Source organism: Podarcis cretensis (genome assembly GCF_951804945.1).
Source record: "Podarcis cretensis genome assembly, chromosome: 9".
Classification (NCBI taxonomy): domain Eukaryota; kingdom Metazoa; phylum Chordata; class Lepidosauria; order Squamata; family Lacertidae; genus Podarcis; species Podarcis cretensis.
Genome location: NC_137178.1, coordinates 50,989,979 through 51,007,992, shown reverse-complemented (window position 1 = coordinate 51,007,992; position 18,014 = coordinate 50,989,979). Strand labels below are relative to the sequence as shown.

The 18,014-nt window shown below is 39.2% G+C and overlaps 1 protein-coding gene across 20 annotated transcripts in view; it reads right to left on the bottom strand.

Annotated features, from left to right (window-relative positions):
* Nucleotides 1–18,014, bottom strand: part of TENM3 (teneurin transmembrane protein 3) — a 1,288,912-nt gene that overhangs the window by 849,151 nt on the left and 421,747 nt on the right. The gene's annotated exons all lie outside the window — the stretch shown is intronic.

Here is an 18,014-nt window from a genome sequence, read left to right as displayed (position 1 = left end):
AGCCCATTAGTAGCTTGTTTTTATATTTCTCATAGCACCTAGCAGCAAAATGCTGGAAATAAAATGTAAAATGTGTTTAATACACCAGTGAAACAATGTACAGTTTGTTAATAAGAACGGCCATTTGTATAAGTGAATAGTGAGAATTTCCAGTCAAATACCAGTAAATATCAAGTAAAAGGGCAAACAAGACAAATAGTTCTGTGTTACTATTTCCCTATTCTCTAACTGCCCCACATAAAAACTCAGGATTCCAATCTGTAACAACTAATTTACTAGACTGTGGCCCTGGTCCTCAGTCTTCTTCCATGTAACGTGTTTATAGGACTGGAGTTTATGTTCAAAGAATCTGGTCTCATTGTGTTCAGTCCCTTGCATGGACTTGAGAAATGCTCTAACTTTTATCTTTCAGCAGAGAAAGATGGATTAGCCTTTTCAAAAAAAGGTGGCCCATAAGGTATTAAGTATTACCCTTCAACACTTCTGTAAAAGTCAGGTGGAGTATATATCCTCATTTTAAGGGGAAAAATACACTACAGGTGAAAAGGATACTTTAAGAAAAAGATGAAGGTGAATAAGAAGCAAGGAAAGGATGCAATTGTTCAAAGAAAGTGACAGGAAGCTGCCTTAGTCATGAACTGTTGCACATTGTGTTTGCCAACTGAAAAGCTTCTCAAAGCCAGACATTCATAATTCTGACCCCTGCACAGCCCTCTCCATCCTTGCTTAAGCTGCTGAAGGCTTAGGTTCTCTACCACAAAGTTATTCATCTGCAATGTGCAGCCACAGCTGCTGTCAAAAATGCAGCAGATAAGTATTTTATTTTATTTTTAGATTTATGGTGCTTGGCCTAATTTTAACCTATTCTGATGTTTATCAGCGGCCTCTAGCATTTCTGCAAATACTGATGGAGACACTAGAACAACGTAAGAGATCCATGATGTTAATGCCAGCAGAGGGTTGCACTTTAAAAATCAAATCTGAAAATACTTTCACACTATTGCAGATGAATACAAATCTGCAAGGAAAATAGTATAGCTTCAGATTGAGACAGAATTAGTAAACAGTAAGTTTCATTCAGGGACGCGGGTGGCACTGTGGGTAAAACCTCAGTGCCAAGGACTTGCCGATCGCATGGTCGGCGGTTCGAATCCCCGCGGCAGGGTGCGCTCCCGTCGTTCGGTGCCAGCGCCTGCCAACCTAGCAGTTCGAAAGCACCTCCGGGTGCAAGTAGATAAATGGGGACCGCTTACCAGCAGGAAGGTAAATGGCGTTCCGTGTGCTGCGCTGGCTCGCCAGATGCAGCTTGTCATGCTGGCCACGTGACCCGGAAGTGTCTTCGGACAGCGCTGGCTCCTGGCCTCTAGAGTGAGATGAGCGCACAACCCTAGAGTCTGTCAAGACTGGCCCGTACGGGCAAGGGTACCTTTACCTTTACCTTTTAAGTTTCATTCACTGGTGGCTTTGGACAAGTAAAAAGCAGGAAAGTAAGCTGAGCAGTTGATTAATTATTAATTAAATTTATACATCAAAGGAAATTTTGCAATATGTAGTAAAAAAAAATAATATATTGTTACAACTAATAAAACAGTAAAAAGATTAAAACCAAAAATGTATAGTTCATAACACCAATAAAGCAGCTCATAAATCAGTACAGTAATACCTCTGGTTACGTACCGTCCTCCTCGCAAACGATTCGGGTAATGAGCTCTGCTAACCCAGAAGTAGGTGCTCCTGGAAGCGAACTTTGCCCCGGGATGTGAGTGGAAGTCGCTCACGCAGCGGGAGGCTCCATTAGTGAAAGCACGCCTCATGTTAAGAACGGTTTCAGCATAAGAACGGATCTCCGGAATGGATTAAGTTTGTAACCGGAGGTACCACTGTACAGTTAGGACAGGTCTATCCATCTTGTGAACCAGAAAGCTACATTAACTCTATCCACCTTATAAGGTGGCTTATAAGGAACCTGTGCTATATCCTGTTTTTGCTGCCTATCTGTGACTGCAAAACTGCTATATCAAGCCACCTTTGAGCCACTTCAGATGATGGTGGGCCATGTTCTTTGTGCTACTGTTTGCTGCTGGAAAGCTGTTCACTGCAAACACATTAACCTGCAAATATGAGGGACAGATTTAAAATGTTCAGATAATCAAAAGGTCAGATAATAACTGGAGAGTTAATCACATAGCAGTAAATTGACACGGAAGGACCCACTGTGAATTTGAATGGTCAGCATTCAAGCAATGCAGCCTCTACTTTACAAAGATGGATTGCAAGGCAAAGGCAGGAAAAGAGTGAGCAGTCTGAGACGACAAAATGCATTTGGGAGACACAGTGGCAGGTGAAGGATAGCTGCAGCTCAAGAGTTTCCATGTGTAATGATAAGGAGGACCTCCTGCTGTATGTCATTTTCCAGCAATTGTACAGTCTTTTTAACAGAGCAGTGCATTCATTGGTATCACGCGAAACTCATAACAAAAAAGAATGCCTAGGTAGTAATGTTCAAATCATGTATTAGTGTACGAGTTAGCACAAGGTAAATACATGTATTCCTGCAAACAGTGAATTATATTATCAGAGAGAAATATCTAAGGCCTGTAATTACATTGGCTAACACTCTTTCTATAAAGTGCTCACTATTTTGGAGGAGAGAATTAAGAGCTTTCGTGGTGTGCAGCAACAAAATGAGATTTCCTCAAAGAAATAGTCAGAATGGGCAAGAGATACAGCTGAAAGACTAGTGGATTTCTTTCTTTTTAACAATAACATCTCATTCTGACTCTTACAACCTGTAGGGAACTTAAAATTGTTATTTAATCAAACATTCTTAAAAACTAAGCTGACATTGTCACAAGCATTTTAAGAATAGTAAGCTTCTTTAATGTTTGCGTTGTCACAGGATGATTCCACAAACAAATGGCACCACAATTTTACTTGAAAAAGATTGCATCAAATCTCACCACCTTTACCAAGGATTAGGCTCAATACTGTACAGTTGATTGGTTGATTACACTGGGCAAAATCAACCAAAATACAGCCTGTCTGAATAAAATAACTGGACAGGTGGCACAGAACGTACAAGCAATAGGGCAGTTAACTGAGGCCACTGTAGAGAATCGTAAACTGGCTGAGGCTACTAGCCAAAAAGTTGAAAATTTAGAACAAGAGGTAAAACCATTTTATAAACAAGTTGGAGAGCAACAGATGTACTTGTCTATGATAGAACTGCGGAACCGGGAAAATAACTTAAGGTTAAGGTCAATACCAGAAGTTGAAGAAGGAAACTTAGTTGAGTTAAGGTTAAGGTCAATACCAGAAGTTGAAGAAGGAAACTTAGTTGAGTTCCTGACCAAAGAATTTTCCAAGTTCTGGCCTATACAGGAGGAAAAGGACTTTAAAATTGTGTCGGCTTTCAGACTTGGAAAATTTGCAAAGAAAGATAAGCCCAGAGACTGTTTGATAACTTTGAGATCGAAGGAGGAAAGGGACAAGATACTGGGCCTACACTACGAAAAGTCACTGGACATTTTGGACAGAAGAGCTGAAATTTACAAAGATATCCCGAAACAACTGCTGGACCTCAGATCCGCCTATCTTGAATTGGTCAGATTGTTAAGGAGCAACTCAATCATTTTTAGGTGGGAATTTCCTCAGGGATTATCTTTCATCTTCAGAGGGAAGAAGGTTAAAATTAAAACACTTGAAGACAGAGATAAATTTCTGATTGCCTACAGAGAGGACCTTCAGAAAGGAATTGAAACACCTTGGGGGCCTGGAGCATCTGCTGCATCTCTACCCGTGGAACCTGAAGATCCAGAGAAAAAGATACCACCCCCAGAGAAATAACAGAATTGTTCAGGATGTCTCTGCAACTGTTGAGCTGGAATATTAATGGGTGCAACTCCCCGGAAAAAAGGAGGAAGTTATTTCATATATTGAAAAAAGAACAACTGGACATTATTTGTTTGCAAGAAACACATGTGACTAGGCTCCATAAAAAAGTGCTAATAAATAAAAGATTAGGCCAAGAATTTATTTCTTCGGATCGAGTGAAGAAAAGAGGAGTGGTGATTTATGCAAAGGAGAGCCTGTCACCTAAACTTTTATTCAAAGATGAGCAAGGAAGAATTCTGGCAATTGAGACACAATACCAAGGAGAGAAGTTTTTGATATTAGGAATTTACACACCAAATGAGGGGAAATCGGAATTTTATAAGAAGTTGCATGAGAGCGTCCTGGACTATCTGGACTATGACAACATCATTGTGATGGGAGATATGAATGGCGTGGTATCAACCAACATGGATAAGTCACAAAATCAAAATGTCACAAAAGTTGGCAGACTACCTAAGACTTTTTTTGAATTGACCGACAATATGGACTTGATTGACATTTGGAGGACAAAGAACCCCTTGGGAAGAGAAGGAACATTCTTTTCTGAAGCCCAACTGACATGCACGAGAATCAACCAAATATCAATATCTAGAGGTCTGGCATCTAAGACCAGAAAGGTGGAAATCTGCCCAAAGACCTGCTCCGACCATAATGCTGTAAAGATGGATATGACACTACTACCAACCGGCTCCTTTAGATGGAAGATGAATGACAATTTGTTTAGAGACCAGGAGATTACCAAGAAGGCCCAAAAAGTCCTGAAGGATTATTTTGAGATAAACTTGAATACCACAGTGGAAAAAAGAACCATCTGGGATGCAAGTAAGGCCGTGATGAGGGGGTTCTTGATACAACAGAATGCTGTAAAGAAAAGGATACAAAATGAGAAAAAAGATAAGATTTTGGAGAAAATTAAAGAACTCGAGAAGAAGTTAAGATCAAATCCAAAGTCACAGCCGATTCTGAGAGAAATTAAACTCTATCAAGCACAATATTCTAAATTGATAAACCAGGAAATAGAGTGGAAAGTTAAACTAATGAAACAAAGAACATTTGAATCAGCGAATAAATGTGGGAAACTGCTAGCATGGCAGTTGAAGAAGAGACAAAAACTAAACACAGTTACAAACTTAGAGATTGAAGGAAGAAACATTCAGAACCCTGTGGATATTAGAAAATGCTTCCAGAGATATTTCAAAAAAACTATATACTCAAGGGCCGCAAGATGAGGCTGAGATAAAACAATTTTTGAAAAAGAATGGACTACCAAAACTGTCACAAGAAAATAGAGTAATCCTGAACTCTAAAATAACACGACAAGAGATTGAACAAGCCATTCAGAACATGCAATTGGGCAAATCTCCAGGGCCAGATGGGCTCACCTCCAAGTACTATAAGACATTGAAAGACTATTTGATACAACCATTGTTGGAGGTTAGCAATGAAATTTTGGAGGGGAAGAAGGCGCCGGAATCGTGGAAAGAAGTGTTTATCACATTGATACCAAAATTGGAAACTGAAAAGACTCAACTTAAGAACTACCGCCCCATCTCTCTTCTAAATGTGGATTACAAAATATTTGCAGACATTTTAGCAAGTAGATTTAAAAAAGTTTTAAATCAGGTAATTCATAAGGATCAGGCAGGCTTTCTCCCAGGCAGACATTTGTTTGCTAATACAAGGAACATTATTGATATTTTGGAACTTTTGCAAACAAATATCAATACAAAAGCAGTGTTAATTTTCATAGATGCGCAGAAGGCCTTCGATAATATTAATTGGAAATTTATGAAGGAAAATTTGGAAGGGATGGGAGTGGGACGGGGTTTTGGAAATGGGATAGATGCAATTTATTCAGAACAAAAGGCTAAACTGATAGTCAACAATGTGATTACAGAAGAGTTCAAAATTGAAAAAGGAACACGACAAGGCTGTCCTATTTCCCCATTGTTATTTATTTCGGTCCTGGAGGTGCTCTTGAACATGATTAGAGGGGACCGGTTGGTTGAAGGAATTCAGGTCGGAGCGAAGCAATATAAACTTAAAGCGTTTGCAGATGACCTAGTTTTGACCCTACAGGAGCCAGAATCTAGTACGAAAAAAGTATTACAACTGATTCAAGAGTTTGGTCGGGTAGCGGGATTTAAACTAAACAAGCAGAAAACTAAGGTATTGGGAAAAAATTTGACAGTTACAGAGTCAGAACGGTTTCAGAAAGAGACAGAGTTAAATGTGGTTAAAAAAGTAAAATACCTAGGGGTAAACATAACAGCAAAAAATCTGAGTCTATTTAAAGATAATTATGAGAAATGCTGGTCAGAAATTAAGAGAGATTTAGAAAGTTGGACAAGACTGAAACTTTCCTTGTTAGGTCGAATCGCTGCTGTAAAGATGAATGTATTGCCAAAAATGCTGTTTTTATTTCAAACATTACAGATTGTGGACAAAACAGAGTGCTTCCGGAAGTGGCAGAGAGACATTTCCAAATTTGTCTGGCAGGGCAAAAAGCCCAGAATTAAGTTTAAGATACTAACTGACGCGAAAGAAAGAGGGGGCTTTGCCCTGCCAGACTTAAGGCTGTATTATGAATCAGCAGCTTTCTGCTGGTTAAAAGATTGGCTGCTCCTCGAGGACACTGATGTTTTAGATTTGGAAGGTTTCGACAATGCGTTTGGTTGGCATGCATATTTATGGTATGACAAGGTTAAGATTAATAAGACTTTCAAGAACCATATTGTCAGAAAAGCAGTGTTTAATGTCTGGACAAAATACAAAGACTTATTGGAAAATAAAACTCCAAGGTGGCTTTCACCATTGGAAGCTAAGGCCCGGAAAAGACTCAATATGGAGGCCAAATGGTCGAAGTATTGGGAAATATTAGAAAAAGACGGAGACAACTGGAAATTGCAGAGTCAGGAGAAAATGAAAGACAAAGTGCGAGATTGGTTACACTATGCTCAGATTAAAGAAGTTTTTAAACTTGATAAAAAGTTAGGATTTCAGGTGGAAAAATCGAAGTTAGAAATGGAACTGTTAGAGCCTAAGACTAAGGTACTTTCAAGAATGTATAACTTGCTGCTAAAATGGAACACACAAGATGAAACGGTTAAATCGGCTATGATAAAGTGGGCACAGGACATTGGGTATAATATTATGTTTGAGGACTGGGAAAAGTTGTGGACTACTGGGCTGAAGTTTACTGCGTGTAATGCTTTGAAAGAAAATGTAATGAAAATGATATATAGATGGTACATGACCCCAGTCAAACTTGCAAAAATATACCACTTGTCTGATAATAAGTGTTGGCAATGTAAGGAAAATGAAGGAACGTTCTTTCACCTTTGGTGGACTTGCCCTAAAGTGAAGGCTTTCTGGGAAATGATATACAATGAGCTGAAAAAGGTATTTAAGTATACCTTCCTTAAGAAACCAGAGGCCTTCCTTTTGGGTATTGTTGGCCAAGGAGTGTTAAAGAAGGATCGAACATTTTTTATGTATGCAACAACAGCAGCAAGGATACTCGTTGCTAAGCATTGGAAAACTCAAGATCTACCCACACTGGAAGAATGGCAGATGCAACTGATAGACTATATGGAACTGGCCGAGATGACGGGCAGAATCCGAGACCTGGGAGAGGAGACGGTGGAAGAAGACTGGAAAAAATTTAAGATTTATTTGCAAAAATATTGTAAATTGTATGAATGTTAAGCAGGATGTTTGATCATAAACAACTTGGCACCATTGAAACAGACGAAGTGAACTATGAAGATAAGTTAAATTCATGAAAAAATCAAATTTTTAGATAACTATTAGGCTAAGTTTAATGTTTTAAAGAGCGAAATAAACGTATCTAAAATTTTAAGATATAACATTGGAAAATTAGATTGTAAGGTGGGGATAAGGTGATAAATTGCTGGTTTAATTTCTATTAATTTGGAACGCAGGAGCGGGAGATGTGAGGAAGTCCAAAGAAGACAAGAAAATATGTTATGATATGTGATATCTTTGTATGTTTTTCTTTGTGTGTTGTAATCAAAAAACCCTTAATAAATATTATAAAAAAAAATAAAATACACTGGGCAACAATTTTTTACTTTTTGAATGTTGTCTAGATTTCTACAACTGATTTAGGGTATTTTTGCACTGCTGAATCAGGAAATGGCATCCGTTTCTCTCCATCAGGTCAGGTTTACTGTAAACTGAATGGTGGGCATTGATAAAGGTAAGTACACGTAAATTGCATGTTGCTTCACCATTTTTCAAACTTCAGGGCTTGAACTTCTGTTTCTTGGAACTCCTGGAATGCTCAGTGGCAGGGAGGTCTCTCTTCAGAGTCCAACAGTAGTCAGCCATCATGACTGCGTCCCAGCGACCCTGATACCTGGTCTCCATCTCTTTCATGTCCTGATGGAATCTCTCCCCCTGCTCGTCACTCATTAAGCCCAGGTTCTCAGGAAACCGGTCCATATGTGAAAATAGGTAGTGCATCTTGACGCTCATGTTGCAGCCCAGGTTTCTGAAAGCAGTCAGCATGTTGTTGACAAGTTCTGCGTAGTTTCTGGCCTTATTGTTGCCAAGAAAGTTCTTCACTACCAGAACAAATGCCTCCCACGCTTCCAGTTCCACTTCGTTTACTGAGTTTCCGAACTCTGGATCTCTGATGAGCTGACGGATCTGAGGACCATCAAAGATGCCAGCTTTCAACTTCTCCATGGTCAAGCCTGGAAAAGCCTGGCACAAGTAAGTGAAGCAGTCACCATCCTTGTCCAGAGACTTGGTGAACTGCTTGATTAAGCCGAGCTTGATGTGCAGTGGTGGGAAGAGTATTCTGTCTCTGTCCACCAGAGGGTTGTTGATGACGTTCCTTTCTTTGCAAGGCACCAATTCCTCCTGCACAGGCCAGTCCTTCTTCGTGTAATGCTGAGCATGGTCCCTACTATCCCACATGCACAGAAAACATGGGTACTTGGTGAAGCCAGACTGTTGTCCCAACAAAAAGTTCACCATCTTCAGGTCAACACAAATAAACCACTTATGCTGATCATAACCAATTTTCTCCAGCACATACTTCACACACTCCAAGCTTGAGCAGAAGCTGCACAATGTCTGCACAGTACACCAAGTCCTTCTCTTCCGAGAAAAAACGGAGGTACTCTTGATGCCTGTTGCGGAAGAAGCTGATGCGAGCACTGTCAGAGAGGAGATTTTTTTCCTTCAATCTGGATGCCAACAGTCCTTTGACAAGCAGAGTCCTTTGACAAGCTGAGGTTGCGAACTAGATCATTCAACTCCTTTTGGGAAAATGGATGTGGAGCATCATCTTCAAGAACCACTTCTTCTTCTTCATGTCCTTCAACACTGGAGGCATCTTCGTCACTAATGTCAGGAAGTTCTTCGAAGATAGGCACTGGAATTTCATCACAATGAGCTACCGGACGATGTGCTGATTGGAGATCAGGATACTTCTTGGGGCAGCTGCCCCATTAACTTAGTTTTGATCCCCCAACTTTATGCTTTGCCGCACCAATTTATGGAAGATTTCGCGGTTTTATGACTTCAAACTGATCCATTTTTTACATAATCACCCAGAACTATCGGACCTGAATACTTCTTGTCATTAAAATAATAATTTCCAATCAAAACAATTATTCGACATGGCATTTTACCCCCACCAACTTCTTCTAAAATGCTCCACACAAGCATACATGTGAACAAAAATGTAAAAAAAGACATGTGGCCATAGCTCAAAAACTTGACCTGATTGAGCAAAACCAATGTGATTTTTGGATTCAGCACATCAGATTTGTCCTAAATCAACTGAAAAAATGCAGACAACAAATTTGTTGTTGATCAGTGTTATCAGGAAAACTATCCTTCCCTCCCCAAAATTTGGTGGGTGGCTAATTATTAAAACATTCTAATTTCCTTTTTTATAATATACGCCGTGACAACTTCCCCCACAAAGTCCTATACCTGGAATGGTTTGCAAGGTCACCTAGGTTTTCTGTATATACTTATTTTGTTGAGGGACTGAGAAGATTTCTTCCTGAATCCTGCTGTCACTGAATGCCTGTTTAACATTAGGGGATGTCAGTTGTGCAGACTCCTGGCAAATAGTACGGATTACATTGCTGGGTTAGAGGTTTCACTGTACATTTGAAGAGAGTTCATAGATATGTCCCAAGAGCCCTAGTGCATCAGTGGCTTTACACATACAGTATCAAAAGCTTGGCCAAACTTTTGTCATCACCTGACACTGTGATAGAAAAAGACCAGTATTTGCCCATGCTGAAAATTCCTGACGGACGCTGTGAAGATGCAAAAGGCCAGACAGCCAAGTTCTAATAAAGACATGAAGCCGAAAGCAGCAAGAACAGAGAAAACTACATGGTGAAATTCCCAAGCTGAACACTTTCCACCAGGTTTCTTTGTGAATCCTGAGAGACTTATTATCTCCACCTCCTCCATTTGCAAGCAGATAAAGGTATAACATTGATTTCCCAGATGGCATGGTCTGGACAATTCCCATTTTAATTGTAGAGACTTGATCATTTTCCATTTAAAACAACAATAATAACATTAAATATTTGAAAACAGAAGCATATGACACTTTTTATATAGTTTGTAATACCCATGTGGTATTATGGCTTCAAACTATAGAAGCACATAATACTGTTAATATTGCACAGATTCACAGCCTATGCCATTACAGCACCAAAGGAGCAATTAAAGAATGTGAATGTGTATTAAGATTAATACCTCAAACCCTGACAATCCTCAACTGGCCCATTAACATGATAATAGGTTCAAAGTTTCTTTATGTCTCTTAGCATGTAGATGGTACAGCCTCTCCCCCTTCCTTCAGCCTTATTCCATCTACCCTCCCTGTTTTATTTTGCATTTGCAAATTGCCTTAACAAGAAGTTAAGCTCACACACAAATACTTCCATATAGCATCAAGAGGCTGATCAAAAGGGATAAGTCACTTTTATTTATTACTCCACAAGAGATTTCAAACAACTGAAGGACATGACAAACATAAAACTAAGGAGATGGGAATGAAGAAGTCTTTCACTGCCGCCACCCTGCCACAACACTTCCTACTGTGCTTGGAACTTCTGAAGATGCTGACAAACACTCTGTGATCTTATGCATCATGCTGAATGTCCCTTATAGCATCTAGCTGCCACAGGTGGGTTAGGCAGGCTTGCAAGGCTTATTTCTAAACTGTGTAGCTTCAGTTAATGTTAAGGCAAATTTTTAGCATTGTAAACCTTTTTTAGTCAGCTGAGATGGAAAATAAAACTCCCTGATCTGCTTTGTTTTTAAAGACTTTACAACTCTACTTTATGGTGGTAACTACTTGTCCTCTTGTCACATCCTATCTGTTAGAAGATACTGCAGAAAAGCAATTTTCTGCCTCAAAAGCACTCTATTTTTAAAAAAGTTTGTCTCTGGGCAATTTTCGGGTCTACTAGAGCTGCACAACTGTATACAGATGAGAAAGACCAAAATAGGGCAATTTATTTGATTCCTTCCCTTCAAAACATTTAGCAAAGATTACACATCTAACAGTGGAAATAAAGCTCAACCAACAAAAATATTCAGAGATAACTTGGTGTCATGAAAAAACATCATTTGCAAGAGCCTTCTATATTTGCATTTTGTTTAATATGATATCAAAAATAAATATGTCCCAGGATACCAGCAGCTAATTTCTACTTTAAAAGTGAGCACTTAGTACCAGGCAGTAAAAGAGACCCCTATATAGTTTTCAGAGAAATGATTGTGTGTGTTAAGGTCCTCACTGGAGACCTATTGAATGGTGAATTTATTTGTTCAGTGTTCAGCTTTGAAATTTGACATTTTGGATGCAACAAGCTGCCAACTTAATAGTCCTGCACTAAGACCATAAACATTTCTTTTACTTCTCAGACAGTTTTTTCTTTAAACAAAAATATAGGTATGAAAGGCCAAGGGTCCAACGTTGCCTTCTCTTTTCCTCCAAGGTTATGCCTGTTCAGATTAGGAATGCAGAGTTTTCAATCAATTACATAAAATGGATTCTGATAAAACACTTTCCTGCACCAAAAAATGAACTGACTTTTGCAGATGTGGGTCAGAGGCAGTCATGTGCATCTAGTCAATCTGAAGGAATACAATGCATGGCAATTTCCATGGTTAGTTGTCACTGGGAATACGTGCCCATTCTCTGCTTCTATGGAATGCATTGTATCTACTTTCAAATGAACAGGCTCCACTACACTATAGATGCATGCACAACCTATGCACATTTTTTTTTGAGGAGGTGGTGGATGAAAGCCCTATTTACACCCGGATTGAAGAAAATATATAGCATTTTCCATCTCGTTTGGTTTTTGTTTCATAGAGTAGCTGAAGTGAGGCTGGACCAGGGATCCTCAGGAAACTCAGGTTATGGTGACATGGCTGAGATGGAGAGATGAAATAAATGAAAGAGACATCTCTCTGTTCTTCTCTGCCTTCTCACACCTTACAATCCTAAACTGATTTCTTCATAGTTCCTGCAATGCTCAGGCATTATACCAGGTCAATGAAAAAAATCTAGACACTCAATAGAAAATGTAACTTATTATAATGATCACAGAAACACTGAGATAAAACACATACATAAATAAGTGCATGTGACTATTTAAATGAAGAAATCAGTGCTGGAGAAAAACAAATGGCCAAATTTCGGTGGTGGGTCAGAGGTGAAAGGAGGGTGGAAATATTCACTGCATTGCATTTCCCATGTTGTATGATGGTGGCAGTGATTGAAGCAGTGCTCCTACTGACTGCTACTGCCACCACTTCTCTTCCTAGAATACTCTTTGCAATGATGCTACATGATGATGGGGGACGCGGATGGTGCTGTGGTCTAAACACTGAGCCTCTTGGGCTTGCCAATCAGAAGGTCACCAGTTTGAATCCGCACAATGGGGTGAACTCCCATTGCTCTGTCCCAGATTCTGCCAACCTAGCAGTTCAAAAGCATACCAGTGCAAGTAGATAAATAGGTACCATGACAGTGGGAAGGTAAACGGTGTTTCTGTGAGCTCTCGCTTCTGTCACAGTGTTCCATTGCACTAGAAGCGATTTAGTCATGCTGGCCACATGACCTGAAAAGCTGTCTGAGGACAAATGCTGGCTCCCTTGGCCTGAAGCGAGATGAGCACTGCACCCTATAGTCGCCTTTGACTGGACTTAACCATCCAGGGGTCCTTTACCTTTTTACCTGACATGACGATATAGCTTTGCTCAGCAGGGCATTCTGGGGAAAAAATGACAGCAGTGCACCACAGTAGAAAGGTTGTTGCCTACCTCCATAATCAGTGAACCTCACCTCCCCATTTCACGACCTGTAAATGGAGCCACAAAATGGAGGCAGCCATTATGGCTCAGGGCTAGACAGCACACAAATTTTGCAAAAAAGGTGCATTTTGATGCTGTGCAACTTTATCTGTGGTGAACTCTTCACCGGATAAGAAGGCTGAATAGGAAACGTTTCTTTAAACAACAATGACAATTTAAAAAATCCTCGTAAAAGCAGGCCCTGTAGCACTGTGTGCAATGAAGTATCAATGTTTTGTTGTCAGAGTTATCTACATAATATATGAACTGACACCCCGCTTTCTCTGAAACAATTCATGCACAATTTACTGCACCGCCATTTGTTATAACCTTAGGCTGGTCATAGTTCCTACAGGTGTGAAGTAATATGCTACGAGAAGAAAATTATTCACATATTGATAGATCCATTAACACTACCATATCTTCAGAGGGCATTTCCCTGGCACACAATAACATGAATAATTCAGCGGCTAGATTGCTGACCAGGACCAGTAGGTCTGAGTATATAAAACCAATTCTGGTCTGATTGCACTGGCTACTAGTCAGTTTCCAGACTCAATTCAAAGCGCTGGCTTTTATTTATAAAGCCTGATGTGGCTCAGGATCCCAATATCTCAAGGATTGCTTTTCCTTACATGAACCAACCCAGACAATGCATTCATCACTTAATTTGCTCCTTCTAAGGGAGGTGTGGAGTGGCAACATGAGAATGGTCTTTTTTAGTGGCAAATGTGCTTTTAAGTTTTTAAACTGTTTTTGTTTTACATTGTTTTTTAATATTTGTACTACTTTGGAAGTCACTTTGGGTTAGTTTTAGTAAAATAAACTAATAAGTGGCAACAAAAACAAAAACAACCAAGCTCCACATGGTGGATCTGAAGCATAAACTGCTGTGTTTTCTGTTGCCAGAAAAATAATTAATGCTATTAAGTATGTAAAAGAATAATCTTATATTTTATATTTTGGAACACCTTTATCAATATATGCAATTTTTAAAACATGAACCCTAGCACACATATATGCTCTTAAACTTGATATTTCCTTCCACAGTCAGTTGATTTAGTAAATGCTATATCTCAAAATGCTTTCCAGTAAAATTGCACATAACACAATATGTTCTATTGTTAAAAAAATCTGCATAAAACTCATTTTAGGCCATTCTTTGTAATCAAACAAAGCAACTTATCAGAGTACCATGTGAGCAAGAAAATCTTATTTTTATTATTTTTATGAGAGGGCTGCTTCACAATTCCACTCCCTCCATTTTCTCACTAAGGATCTCTCCAAAGGAGATAAATGAATGAATTCAATGATTCATTTAGTTGATAAATTCACCATGTTGTCTTCACAATTTATCAAGCACAACTGTGAAACAGTCACATGCATCTAATATTAAAAGTTACCCATGAATTTCTTCGATGAATAACTCTGTCAAAAAATTACAGATAGCTCATAGTGAATATTGTTCGTCATAAGTTTATAAATTATCTCACTTAAAGTCTAGGGTATCCTCTTTGGGGATACTTATATGGAGCTAAACTACTGTATGTCTAAACCTCTTGTTACTGTGCAGAGCAGCCCCAAGTGTAAAGGATCACCTTGGTGAATTGTGTTCCATGAGTATTACAGTATGTAACTTATCATTGCTCTCTCCCTCATTATTCCCATTGTGCAGTAAGAATGATTCAACAACCAATCACATAAAACTTATTCAGTATATAAATTGAATAAGTAATAATAATAATAATAAGCATAGTTCTATATAGTTATTGACCACATTTTCCTTTCAACATCAGGCAAAACACATCTGAGGAACAAGGACACCTTAAAACCCTAAAATGGAAAAGTATTTTATGAAATCGCAACTGATAGCAAAAAAACCCACTTGTCTAGGACTGTGGATTGCTCATGATGCTGGAAGCTAATGCAAGTGTGTACAGTCAATCAATATTTGTACCAAGCAGCATGGAAGTGTCCTCATTAAGCCTCTATGTGTACTTCAGAGACACAGACTTCAAAGTGGCAAACATGTCTTTAAAGCTTTTTATATATAACTTTCACTGAAAACTTCTGAAAAATAGTCTGGCAGCATTTTTTTTATATATATAAAGAAACCTGATATGCTATGGGTTAAGCCCCTTGCACCTTACCTTGCCACCTTGTTTCAATACAGAATAGGAAGAAAAACAGCATCAACAGAGCACATCACTACGTAAAACATTAATTTCTGTCAGAATGTTGTTTAACACAAACACTCTGTTCAAAGAGAAGCTATCACAAGCCCACTTTAAAAAATAAACAAAAAGTAAACTGCAGTCCCAAGACAAATCACTAAAATACATTATCAAGAACAGTAATAGCCACAGGACATTAACATTTTTTAAAAAACTGGATTAGGTTTAGAGCAACTGTATACAAATAATTCTGCATCACTTCCTGGTTTTTATAAGTCTAGAAAGGAACTTGGTTCTTGACTAGGAAAGGAGGGGAAATCTAATTCAGTTTACATTTAAAGGCAAATTTGTCAAATCCAAAACAATCTGAAAACTGAAACACAGCTATTCTTTGAAATTTGTAATTATCTGAATTTTGTAACACAGTTCTCAAACTAACCAATGGTTACAAAATGCAAATACTAGGTTAAAATGAGCACAAAAGTGAGAGTGTTAGTGGAAACACTTACAAAAGTGTGTTCTGATAGGAGGCATTGCTTGCGAAACGTGTACACTAGACAAAACAGCATACAAATATATATATTTATTAGGGTAAAGCTATACTTAAATGCTGGTGAATTTTCATGATATTTATTTTTTTAAGAAAAATTCCTGCAAACTGAAGCAGAAATGTGGAGAACTGAAATCAAGACTGGAAAAATGAGAAATGAGAAATGAAGAGAATCAAATTTGACAGATCCTCCCATACCTATTCTTGACCAATGGAAAAGAAAGGCATTATAGATTTCCACACAATGCAAAATATATAGCAACTATCAACACATTCAGAGAATTATTCTCAGGGAAGAAAGGTGGACTAAAGGCCCCATGTGAGGTGACCAAAAGTTAAGCTATTTCCTAGTTCTTACATTGGTGCTATGTGGTTATTCCTATGAAAGTGTAGAGAATCTGCTCATGGCAGATCCCCCTGGACCCAAGTACAGCACTAGTGCATGGCACTAAAGAAGAAACATGGAGCTGCAGAGAGCAGTCCCAACAGAACAAGGTCCAAGAGGACTGGTGAGAGGACTGAAGGGGACCTCTCCTTCTAAAATTAGGATAGTTAAAATGCTTATCTCCCCCAAAAGTCACAAGACTCATGCCTCCCCCCCCCCACAAAGTAGAACCTCTACTTACGTCCCGCTCTACTTAGGCCCGTTCCAAGTTGTGACCGCGGCAAACCCAGAAGCCATCTGCACATGCACAGAAGTGGGCTGCCACCGAATGTGCCTGCGCACAGCGGCGCTTCTACCAGCAACCCATTTCGCCATAAGGACGGGCCTCCGGAACAGATTTGTAGTAACATTATTGTTGCATGCCACCCCAATTACTGAGTGGTGCAAGGTTCCAGGGGTTCCGTCCAGTTACCCCTGTTTCCTTCAGAATGAGCACATGTAATCTTTATGACATGTGCTTTACTTACACAAATTAGTAACTTGAGCCGCATAACTTGTGCTTTACTTACACAAATTAGTAACTTGAGCCGCAGCATTACTACCCCAAGTGGGCCTTGCTTCCTCCATAGCCACAGCCTTAGATTCAAGCAAAAATCTCTGGCTTCCCAGCTTGCTGCCTTGCCTAGCTCACATCAGTCAACTCTCCTCTCTGGCCTTTGTCTTTCTAACTACTGACCAGTTGAGGGGCCCCACCTATTGTATATATGGCACAGATCCACTTCCTTTGTTCCCTTAATGGCTCATTACATCGGTTTATCCTCTTGCCAGGAAACTAGCTTGGCTATTCCAGAAACTGAATCCTTGCTTATATTTGAACAGATGCTGGATCCAGAGATTAGAAGGGTCTGGGCATAACTCTATAGTTATGAGGAACTATTTGGAAGTTCATAAGGATTATTGTGTGCAAGGGGTTGTGCATTTGAATTAAATGTCAAACACGATCCTTTGAAGACAGGAATCCTTCTAAACTTCCCAATCATTCCTCAGAGCTAATGCAAAACCCGAAGGATGAATTGTAGATAGAAAAATTGTAGGTAGAAAAATTTATGTCTAAGACTTGAGAAGAGGCTAGGAGAAAGAAAATTGATCTCGTTGTAGTAGAAGTGCCCTACTGAATATAGTTCTCAATTCCCTATTAGAGGCAGGTTAGTCAAGTCTCAGACCCATTTTAGCATTAAATATGCCCCAGGCTCAACTGTGTGTTGCACTAATGCACCCATTTCTTTTCCTAGTTCATTTAGGCAAGGAAACATTGTTTGCATTGGCCAAAACTCCACTCTGATTCCGTATTTCCAAGGATTCTAAAGAAGATAAGACAAGGAAGCTGCCATCCCTAGGACTGACTGCTTTCTCTTATTTCAAGTATAATCCCCCCATTTTCAAAAGGGGAGGGAGAAAGGATTTTCTCATATTCCAGATTACTACAATGCAAAAAGAGTAACAGATGCCTGTTATTTCAGAACTCCAGAACTCTAAAGCATCTACCATTTCTGAAATATTGACCGGGCAATGGTAATAATCACAGATTATGGCATGCCTTAATATCAGGCAGTGATTATTGGAACATACATCTTTCTTC